Raw genomic sequence first — 11,267 nt, forward strand, 5'->3', positions numbered from 1 at the left:
TAATACTGATATAACTGTTTATCATTGTTAGTAATAAATTAATTGGCCTTTTTTAGAGAAAAAAATGCTTTTCTCCCGTTTTTTGTTTTCTGTAAATACCCAAAACCATCTTGCTCTCTTTTATGTTTTAATACTACAGCTTACAGAGAAAAGCCTGGTTAAAATTCATACTAAAAAAGGCCCTTCTGATTCTAACATCTTCAACATCTGTGGGAAACAAAAATAAAACACAAAAATTAGACCCTGCTAAACCTGGCTCTGCAGGGAGGATTTTACTAGTGTGTGAATAAATAAAACCATTTGTCCTTATGGACACATGCTGACTGTGCACAGAGGAGGTTGCTTCCCACCCCCACTCAAGATGTTTTTATTAGAATAAGGTTATCTGTTTACCATCTTGTTTATGTTTCTTTAAAAGAAAGCCACACATAGGAGGCAGCCTTAAAAAAAACCAAAACAACAAAAAAAAAAGTCAGGAGAAGCAAATGAGAAAGCAGTATATAAAAAGGACATATATTTATAATGCTCTGATAAATAAGCCACCAGCTGTTCTTACCATATATTTTCTCTGGAAATATTTTAATTCTCAAGGAAAAACCATCAATGCCCCTTTTTCATATTTATAACATATTTTTCATCCTACGCATGACTTGTAGCATAATTTGTTATTAAATTTGCTGACATTTTCTTTTTGAAACACTTATTAGTTATATGTAACTTCATACAAATATAACCATGCATGCCCAGTTTACTTTGTTTTTTTTTTTAGTGGAGGGATATTGCGAGTTTATTTTTAATTAAACAAATGGTTTTACTTGCTGTTCCTTTTTATCTCTCCTCAACCCATTCTGGTCAGTCTCCTCTCACTTTCTTAATGATGTGGTTTCAGAAGAAAGCCTTGCCCAAATATCCTATGAGAGATTTTCAGTCTACATATGATCTAACGTTTTCAGCTTGTGTAGGAAAACAAGAACACTAAAATGAAAAAGTTGTCTGGGGAAATTTTATTTAACTATTTAAAATTATGGTTTGTTTTTCCCGTTTCACCTTTTTGGAATACAAGGTGTCTGGGTTTGAGAAAATTTGGAGGGGTGGAGACCTCAGACAGAAGTCTCCTCCCTTGAGTTTAATACCCCTAGTTTCTCCAATACAGAGGGAAACCAAAGACACCCAAACATAACTGAAAAAATCACTCTTTGCCAAGAAGAATGCTGATAAAAATACTTATAATAATGAGTTAAACCAACCAATGAGGAGAAGCATGCCAAGCCCTGCCCTCTGGACCAAATCCAGATGTGGCCTGGCCTCCCACACTCAGGAAAAGAAAACACACATGGACACAGGACAGAGACAAGATGGCTGCCCTTCCATGTCGTTCTCCTCCCCCACACCTGGAAACCCTGACAGGAACAGCTGGACAGTCAGTGCTGGAGTGAGGCTGCGGTGCTGGTACAGGCAATCAGAGCAGGGCTGCGGACTCTCCGAGAGGACCCACAAGACACCCATTGGATCCAGTGATGAGACTTGGTTGTTGAAATTTTGATGTTTGTTGGTCAAAGTGATGGTTGTAGTCTTGTCGTAGTGGTGGTCACAGTCCAGATCCATCAAGGTGGTGGTGGAAGCCCTGGGTGGTAAGGAAAGTCCCATGTGGTGAGGGAAAAAAGTCTAGTGTTGTGTGAAGTCCAAATGTGGTCTTTTATTGGGCTTAGGCTAAGTGGGAATGACTCCACTACTACCCCGGGGAAGGGAGTTCTACACTGGATGATGTAATACTGGATCACAGGACATTTCAGGAATCTTTGACAAGATGTTACAGATGCGTGTTGCGTCAGCGCAGGTGGATGCATTATGGTCCATGTTCAAAGATTAATATCTTCAGGCTATGTGTGAATTGTCTCAGTGCTTCCCCAGAGGAGAGTTATCACATTTGAGTCATTTGTGTAAGGACAAATAAACAACACCCAGCTTGAAGCCTGAGGTGGCAGGTGTGCATGCCCTCAGCATCCCAGTAACCTGGGTGATTACTTTGCACATCGTCACCTTGCACCTGGATTGTCTGAGTCATCAACATTCCAGTCTTTCACACACATCCTTCTCCTAGGGTAATAGTATTATCCTTATCTTATCAAGTTCCTTTCACAGTCCAAATGAGTAGTCAGATTTGGGGAAAAGAGAAAAGAAAAGGTGGATATCAGAATTTTTGTGTAACTTAGGACACAAGGCATAGGCTGCTAGGAAATGACCCAATTTGGATAGGACTTTTGAAAACTACTTATGGTACATAGGTTGAGCATGGAATCTCATTTTTATCAGCCAAATATTCTTGGACCCTCCAACTCAGTTCTTCACTAAGCATGTCCCTATTTCTCGCATCTTTCCGCTAATCTAATAATGTAAACAAAATCTCTGCTAGCATTCAAAATTGTAAGTGGCTATTATATGAAATTTCTGAAAGAGTAGAATTTCTAAAAGCTAGCCAAGAAATAAAATAGGGTTAAGCAGTAACACAAAGTTCATTAACAAGAGACACAAAATTCCCCAAACTATCCTGAGTTTAATTTTTTCCCCTTATTTTCTACCCTTGAAAGGAAAGCACAAAGGAGAAAACACAATAAAAAAACCCCAAAGCCATTTCCCTGACAGTAAGTCATGATAGTGCCTCCTTTGCCATCTATCATGTTTGATTCTCTCAGATTTTGATTCTCTTAGAGAATTCAGTGTTTTTCCTTCTATTTTAGTCTCTTCTCTTCCGACTCTTTTACCATTCTTATCACTGTGGGAAGTACTTTATTTCATTGATTGAAAAGAATTTTCTGTACCTGATCTTACAAAATGGGCTATGTTCTCTCATTCATCAGTTTTAGGATGCATTCTATATAGTTGTATCTATTAATCTCTTTTTCTCTATTTCCTGTTGTAAACATATAATTTTTTTTGTGGTCGCCACATTTCTCTGTACAGGTTACAGGCTTTTGCAAGTGCAAGGGGAGTTGTTTGTTTTTCCTAAAGTGCTTTCAGGAAGCTAAAACATTTCAAAATCTGATTCTTTCTGTAGGAAAATTTCTTACTCTTTTACATCTGTAGCGAGAAAACATGATGATTTACATATTTTAGAAAGAAGATGCTTGCTATATAAAGGACAGTTCTTTCATATGTTAAGCAAGATCAGTCAATTTTTATCATATTTTTGGTTCCATAAAATCACAACACTGTCTTTGAGGAATTCTTTGCTAGTGGAGATATAAGAATAACAAGAGCCCCCTCCACAGCTGCTGCTTGTCAATAGCATTGCTGTATCAGCAACATGCTTAAGCAATCTGGGATGACAGGAATGATATTTCCTTTCTCTCTCCAGGTGGGAGCCACTCCCCACTCTTTCCATGATTAAAGAGAGTGACCCCAATGTCAGCTGTCTGTGATTCAGGAAATATACTACCTTTTTGTAATGACAGTTTTAGGATTCCAGGTTTTAATGCATGAAAGTGGGTGGTTTGGTTTGGTTTGGTTTTTTTGTGATGAGGGTGAGAGGGTGAAGGTGAGAATGGAGACAGAGGAAGGGGGAGCTAGTTTGTGTAATCAGTATGTTCACTTACCTTGTTATTAACCAAGAAGGAGTACATAGAATTGTGCTAGCACAGTTATGAACTGCATTGACAAAGGACTCTTCATGTTCTTTCCACGTCATATCTTGGTGCACATCCCATATAATGTGTGGTTCTGTTCAGTAGTATTCTTTCAAATATAGTTTTATATCTCCTAAACCATAAGAGGTATATCAGGTATAGAATATTCTTACAAAACAAAGAAAAAAACCCAAACCTATATGTCCTAATTGAGTGAAATCATACTAACTTCATTCTTTTAACTTACTGGTGACAAGGAAGTTCCATGGGGGGTTACACAAAGTCACAGGCTGACTCACATTTTACCACAAGCATATGGTCTCTGTTCAGTAAAAACTTTCTTCTCAGACCTTGATATGTGGTGAATAACATACAATAAGTTTCATGTCCATACATAACATCATTTCTATTAATTGTTCCCAAAGAAACTTGTAAAGGTAGCAACTATGACTTGGATTTTTTAAAGTGTGCTTGAAATCAGTGTGGGATAGAGCTGCATTATGTTTACTGTAGAAAATAATGCTACGTGCTAATTGTTAGTAGGAGATAAGCAAAGCAGCCTTTCTGAGGATCAAGTGCCCATCCCACACATGATTCTGGGAGGATTACTTCAGAATTATCTAGTTTGGTTGTGTAACCTTAATGTTCACTAACTGTTAAGGACCACAGAGAGATGCCAGTCATCTGACTTGAAATAGACACCTTATGAGTGCATAATCTCCCTCTGATAACCTTCAAAGCACCTGTCCCTTGTTGACTCTAGGATCAAATGCAAGACTATTTGACTATACAAAATGCAGAAACTTTCTTTAGAAGGACTGGTTCACTAGGCTCTTCAAGATAGTTGAAATTCATGTGCAAAACTGCATTGACTGGATTTTGTATCAAAAGTGATGTGAAAAGATCTTGCAGATTAAGTCAGAAATGTAGCCTAAAAGCTTTAGTCTACTTCTGTGATTTATAAATTTCATTTCCTGGTTTTGACTTGAAGAAAGTACTGAAAACTGAGGTTACAAAAGACAGAGGAAATGTTAAGTTTGTCTGAACACTAAACTATAGATAGATGCAAAAAATATGAGTCAAATACTTGCAAGTGCCAAGTAAAATTTAACAAGTGAACAGAAAACAACACAAAGGATCAGGAAAATAAAATGTTTTCTTACTGATGAAAATAAGACTTTCTTCTTGAGGAATAGATGTAAATACTTCATTTTATCCCTCCCAAATTGACCAGCAAACTACCTCTATATTCATGCAGAGAGAGGAAAAAAACCCAACATTGCTTAGATTTCTAATTTTTAAACACAGCTACTAAGATCTCAGAATTTTTTCTTCTGTTTAAGAATAAATCTTTTGAAGTTTACAATGAATAAAGCAGGACATTGGATTTGATAAATGTTTCCTAATTAATCTCCTATACAAGACTTCTTGACCATTATTCTGTCATTGAGTGCTTTCCCATAACCACAATGTTACAAAACTGGAAGCGTATTTACAACAAGATTTAAAAGGACCTAAACAAAGTTCAACTATTTTTCTAAAGTTGACCTCTGCAAACAAAGATCAAACAAAAAAAAAATAAACTCAGTTCCTCTACTGTTATCCTTTCATTACAATATCACTGGACTAGGTTCAGGCTTTACTAATTGGTACATACCTGTTATAGGAGTTGGACTAGCAGCCTCAGTCTTGCAGCAGCAGGAGGAAGGGTTGCTATGGAACTAATTACAGCTATCAGCAGTGGTTCTGTTTTAAACGGTGTATGAATTAGGCAGTCTCCTAGAAGCACACACAAGTGAATTTGCCATTAACAATGAACAGCTCTGTGAAATGAATGCAGTATAAATTTACTTAGTCCATTCTGGGATTAGGCAGACAGCTCTACTCTTATTTAGCCTCTGAAGTAAATTTCAGTGAAAAACTTAAGAGGCTTTCCCCCAGCAAAGTGAATTTTGCCACATACTTGGTGCCTTATTACAATACAGACCGTATTCCAATTCCAATTACACTAATGCAAGCTGTGAGTAACTTCATTGTGCTCACTGGAATTACTCTAGATTTACAACAGTGTTATCTGAGATTTACACCTCTATAAATTAATCTGAAATGTGGCCACATGGTCTAGCTGGTTGTTAGCTTAGTAGAAAAAGCATAGTTTCATAAATAGCTGATATCTTTCATACTAATTTGGGACCTCCTCACAGCTGCTTATTAACTCATTTATATTAATTTACTACAACAGAAACATGCCCAATTAATAAAACAGGTAATTCACTCACTGTTCATGATAAGCAAAACTTTTTCCTTGATATTTCACCTATTCCTACATAATATTTATCTCCCTGAAATGTTTGGTGCTATTACTAACACTGTAAGAAAGGTTGAGGTTTGTTGTATCATGGCATCTTCTTTCTAAGGCTGCTAAAGTAACCAGCTTTTTTCACATTGATGACCACACAAATCTGAGCTATGTATTAGAACTGACCTAGTGGGGAACCCCCAAATTGTATGTTTTCAAGGAGCATGGGTAGCAGAAAAGGACTCTAATATTAATTAAAATTGTTACACAGATTGTCAAATTGTCTCAGCCACCCTAGATTTCATTAAACATCTCATTTCTGTTTGGGATCTAGAATTTCCACAGCTATAGGAACAAGTAAGACAAGCTACATTTTCTTTTATATAAAATGGATTGCTTTTAAAACTTCAAGAAAATTAGATGTGCCCTCTGTCTTTCTTCTTGCACTGTCCATTGGGCTTTTGGCTATTTTTTTCATAGGAGAATTTCATATAATGGAATTTGCAGAAGAAAAATCATGCAAATTATGATTAGACTAAATTAAGCTGTCCTCAGCTCTATTAGTGAGCTAAGGCCAGGCTGAGTTGCCTCCCAGAGGCCTCATTGTTCACTCTTCTAGGCAATAAAATAGTTGCTCCAGAGTCATTACTGTATATGAGACAAGTTGCTGGAGCTCCCCTCAATGAGGAACCTGACCCAAGGACTTTATAACAACAAATCATCCAGTTTCTACACAGATAATTTAACTCCTGTTCTTCTCAGTCCAACAGAGAAATGACAGCAATGTTACTGTAGACAGGTGCTTTCCTAATCTTCATGTGGGGAAAATGTCCTTTCTTAGAGATGGCAGTCATGACACCATATGGGAGTAATAGTGTGTCAGACTACACATTCTGGTTTATGATACTTGTAACCATGTACTCCAAACCAAAGAAGCAATGTGCACCAAACCCCAAACCTGCATTTGGAAAAGAAAATAAGAGTAGAGAAAAAAAAAGTAAATGAACTAAAAAAGTCAGTTCCAAAGGAAATGTGTAACAACAAACACAGATTACTTATCATCACCTGTATGACTACTTGCACAGGTACAAAATTGAGGTGTAATGCTACTACTTTGATTTGTAGGAATATAGTACATTGTTTTGTCACAGAATAAATATAATGTGAAGAAACAAAATAAAATATTCATCAGCTATAAATTCCTGAAATTTTGAACTTCTTTATTATTTCTTTCATAATGGAATGAATTTAGAGAAGCAAGAGGAAGTAAAGAAAGCTCTTTTCCTTTGGTCCTTCAAATGGTACTATGATGCATATTTCACCTTCTGATCCTTAGAGACTGGTAGTAATAGAAGCATGTTTGGATACCAGCAAATTTACTTCTATTTTGTTTTACTGTTAGTGAAGCAATGAAACAACAAAAACCCCCTCTTTTCTTTGTCTCACACATACGTGTACAAAACCACAAATAGACCCTACTTAAGTAAGTTAAATTCTTAATGTTTTCTTTTTTTCCCTAAGGTAAGATATCTGGAAGATAGAATGGAGGAATATTACTTTTTAACTTCTATACTTGCTGAAGAAAAAGATGTAGGGAGAGTTCAAGGATGGAAAAATATCTTTAAGTTATACAGTATTGCTGCACAATATTTTGATTTGGATTCTCATTAGTGTTCTAATTACCACTTTTTTTGGTTATTATTATTAATAATTATTATTTTTATTTTTTTAAATCTTGTTACTTAGTTTCCAAAGTCAGCTTTACATATCTAGGTACATAAAGTGTTGGAGTTTTTTTCCTGTTTTCTTTGCAAAACTGCCTAGATGGCTACATTCCAACCGCTCCAGAAAACAAGAGTTAGCAAGCACCTAATCAATGTACTGTATCCAAATGCTTAATCTGCTTGCATATTGTAAAGCTTCCACCAACACAGACAAAGTAAAACCTTAGTCCAGGCTATCCATTGGAAAGGTGACAACTCCTGGAGGAAAAATTGCAATTGAAGTTAAACAAATGGGGCAAACAAAAGCCATTGCAAAAATTACCAAGGGCCACATAGGCACTCACAAGATAGGTCTGGGATTTTGCAATTATGAACAAATCAGTACTATACCACCTCATGAAAATAAACAAATCACACTTTGCCTCTTGTACCTTTTCAGGTGGGAAAGAGTTGGTACTAGACAATTAAGAAAAACATTTGCCTGTTAAATTATAATGGTACTTACTCCAGCTTATATGTCATCCCTTGGGTAGCAAGTTTAATTTGCTTGCATAGCTTATGTTGGTTAGCTTGGTGAAATAAACTGTACCAGAAAAAAAGAAAAAAGTTTTCTCTTTATTTAGTTTGTATAAAAATGTGAATTTTTTGAAAAGAAAAATCACATATGTTATCAGAAAGGGTTTGTGGTATAGATGTGGTACAAATGCTTGTAAAGAGCTTGAAAATATTTAGAAAAATAAAGTTTAAACATTATAATTCTTATATTATGGTCTAAATTGCAACATCCAACATCCTTTATGACTCTGACTTTCTATTAGACATATTAATTTACTTGTTTGATTGCTTTCTCCCCATCTCCACAACAGGGTTAACTGAATATTCCATATACAATAAAGTGTTCTTATTACGCCTACATTATGGCCAAGGAGCTGAGACTCAGAGGATGTGATGGGTGAATTTACCATACATCACAGGTATCTAGTTGTGAAACACAGTGCAAACTTCAGAAGATCAGAATATGAACTTGTTATTCATTGGATACTTAAGGGCCTTAAGTCCAACTACAATTTTCCAAGCATCCGTGAAGTATATTTCTTGACACGCCCAGAAGTCTTGACAGTGCTTAAAAACTTGATAGATTACCTTGTGCTAAGGGTCCCTAAGGAACTACAAACTAAATATTTATCTCCCTGTCTCATCCATGTACTTACTGTAGTAGATGTTCCCAGAACAAGCCTGCTAAACCACATTGTGTGCGAGAAACAGCTGCCAGCTGTAGTGCCATCACTATCTCCTAAGAAGGTAATAAGAGGAAAACTGTCATTCATACATGAGAAATTATGTTTAATTTCCTCTTCTCACTGGGGGAATTTAAATGAGTGCCTCTGAAACACTGGAGTATGCAATAGCATGTAGCATAAAATATACACTAGGTTCAGATGGGATATTTTGTCCTCTCAAATCTAATTTAATTTGTACAGAATAATTAGAAAGAATAAAAATAGCAAGTTAGAGCATGAATACAGGAGTGGGTGCAAACAGGCTTGATCACAGAGTGGCTTGACAGTGTGGATATGCTGCTGTTGTGCTTTGTCCCCACAATCACAAGACTCAAGCTGGCCCAACACAGCTGCCACAGGGCACTGGAAGAGCTACCTGGATAGCAATTGATTTCGACTCTACAAACTGCTGCTTATTATACATGCTAGAGAGGCTATCCCGCTGCCTACTGTTTACTTAAATCAGAATATATTTTTCAGAATTAAAGAACAGATTTGAATCTCCTTATTACAAACCATTAAGTGATTGACTATGACTGTCTAAAAGGAAGTTCTTTCTTTGCTTTTTTATTTGTATCTAGGACAGAAAGAGAGAGACTGCAAATTATGAGCAGATGAACTATGTTTTCTTTAGAGTTATGAAAATGTCAAAGCCAATATGTTTAGCCACCAACTAAACAAGAGTGGGTGTCAAAAGGAGAAAAAACACATCACAAGTGCAGGAGTCGCTCTAAAAATCTTAGTCATGCTTAGCCATTCTTAGCCATTCTGAGCCATGACTGCTGCTTACTATAACAATCATGAAAAATCTGCATATATATGCATATATGTGCCAATTCTGTTCAAAACCTACTGCTTGTTAAGAGACCAATATATGTGAGAAGACTTTTTTTCAATGTATTCTTTTATGATTAACAGGGGTGATTACTTTAATTAAGATAGAAGATGCCAGGCGTGTTATAGAGTAAGAATTCATGGCAGACCACGTAAACTTTTCTGAGATTTTTCAGGTCTCACAATGTGCCAAGTGCTTTCCTGGAACACACTAAGACTTAGGTACTAGCGCGCTTTCACCAGAAAAGAAAAAAAAAAAAGGATGGATATCAATGACTTACTTTTTGAAACATGGGAAAACAGTCACTCAGAACTTGAGTAAACTGATCCAACTGACCATCTCTACATATAATTGTCCTTCAGCGTTGATAGCTAAATCTCTAATTCCAGTGGGGAAAGAACTCACTTGAAAACCTAGACATGGGCTTTTAAAATGACAAAATGTAAAGCTAGGGGGAAAAAAAAAAAAAAAAAAACAAAGAAAAAGAAATGAGCTTGTGATTGCTATTTTTGCTGACAGGTTTAAAGAAGAATAACAGTCCTTTTGACCTTGACAATTATCAGTTCCCTATTTGGCTTTTCTTTTTGTGTGTGTGTGTTTTGCCAGGTTTTACAAAGTTTCAACACTAAAGAAGATAAATGACAATGAAGAGTATCAGTTGTCCTGTAGTATTTTCTGCACTGCCCAGGGATTGCACTTGTTTTTAGTATACTCAGCACAGAGATGGGCTGTGCTAAGCATTTTATCAAATTTGAAGTCAAGGTGCTGGTGTAATAATAATCTTCTGTGTAATTTGCCTTCTGGCACAAAATTTGTTAGCCAAATATCCTCTCTTCATTCTTTTTTAGTAAAGCTTTTAATGAAACTGAAATCCTGAGTAAAATTGTTCCTGAAATTCTACTGTTCTAATTTCAATTCAAAGCTATTTTAAAGTAGTTCTCAAGAAAAATAATCAAAGGGAATCTTTCTTTTTCAATATTCCTGTCCAGGAAAAAAACTCAAAATTTTAAAACGGTAAAAATAATAAACTGGAAAAATGTATCTGCTCCAATGAGAAATGACTGAAATGCATAAATTGGCCAATAACAGTCTCAAGAAGTTTTAGTTTTGCTGATGCCTTAAACTGTGAAAATAAGATTGAAAGTATAAAACAAGTAAATAAATAAAAAAGATTCATTGAGGATCTGAAGATTATGGGCACTAAGCATCCCATGGACGTTGTGTCTCCATATTTTATTCCATATGTGCTTTTTTAGATCATATCCAGCTCTGTGCTTTCTCAGATAATTTCAAGCTCTATCCCAAAAGGTTTGACTTCCTATTTAATCCTGAGATTGTTTGCTGACATACTTCAGTATATGCAATATATAAGCAGTGTTTTATGGTGTACTAATATCATTCTGGTTAGCTGCAGTACAGGTTTCAAAATATAAAAGACAATTGAACTGAAACAATTAACACAAAAAAACCAGTTTATGATTAAAAAAAAGTTTATGATTATAAACT

The 11,267-nt window shown here is 35.8% G+C and overlaps 1 long non-coding RNA gene across 2 annotated transcripts; it reads right to left on the bottom strand.

Annotated features, from left to right (window-relative positions):
- Positions 1-611: 611 nt before the first annotated feature.
- Positions 612-10,205, bottom strand: LOC135407018 (uncharacterized). Of its 2 annotated transcripts, none has more exons than XR_010426642.1 (6): positions 10,042-10,205; positions 8,858-8,940; positions 8,152-8,229; positions 5,281-5,402; positions 3,594-3,756; positions 612-2,133 (listed from the first exon to the last, which is right to left on the bottom strand). It is a non-coding gene; the product is annotated as an uncharacterized LOC135407018 (long non-coding RNA). The 2 variants fall into 2 exon arrangements; XR_010426641.1 differs by having other exon boundaries at positions 612-3,078.
- Between the last annotated feature and the right edge of the window lie 1,062 nt (positions 10,206-11,267).

The sequence above is a fragment of the Pseudopipra pipra genome, chromosome 2 (genome assembly GCF_036250125.1).
Source record: "Pseudopipra pipra isolate bDixPip1 chromosome 2, bDixPip1.hap1, whole genome shotgun sequence".
Lineage (NCBI taxonomy): Eukaryota > Metazoa > Chordata > Aves > Passeriformes > Pipridae > Pseudopipra > Pseudopipra pipra.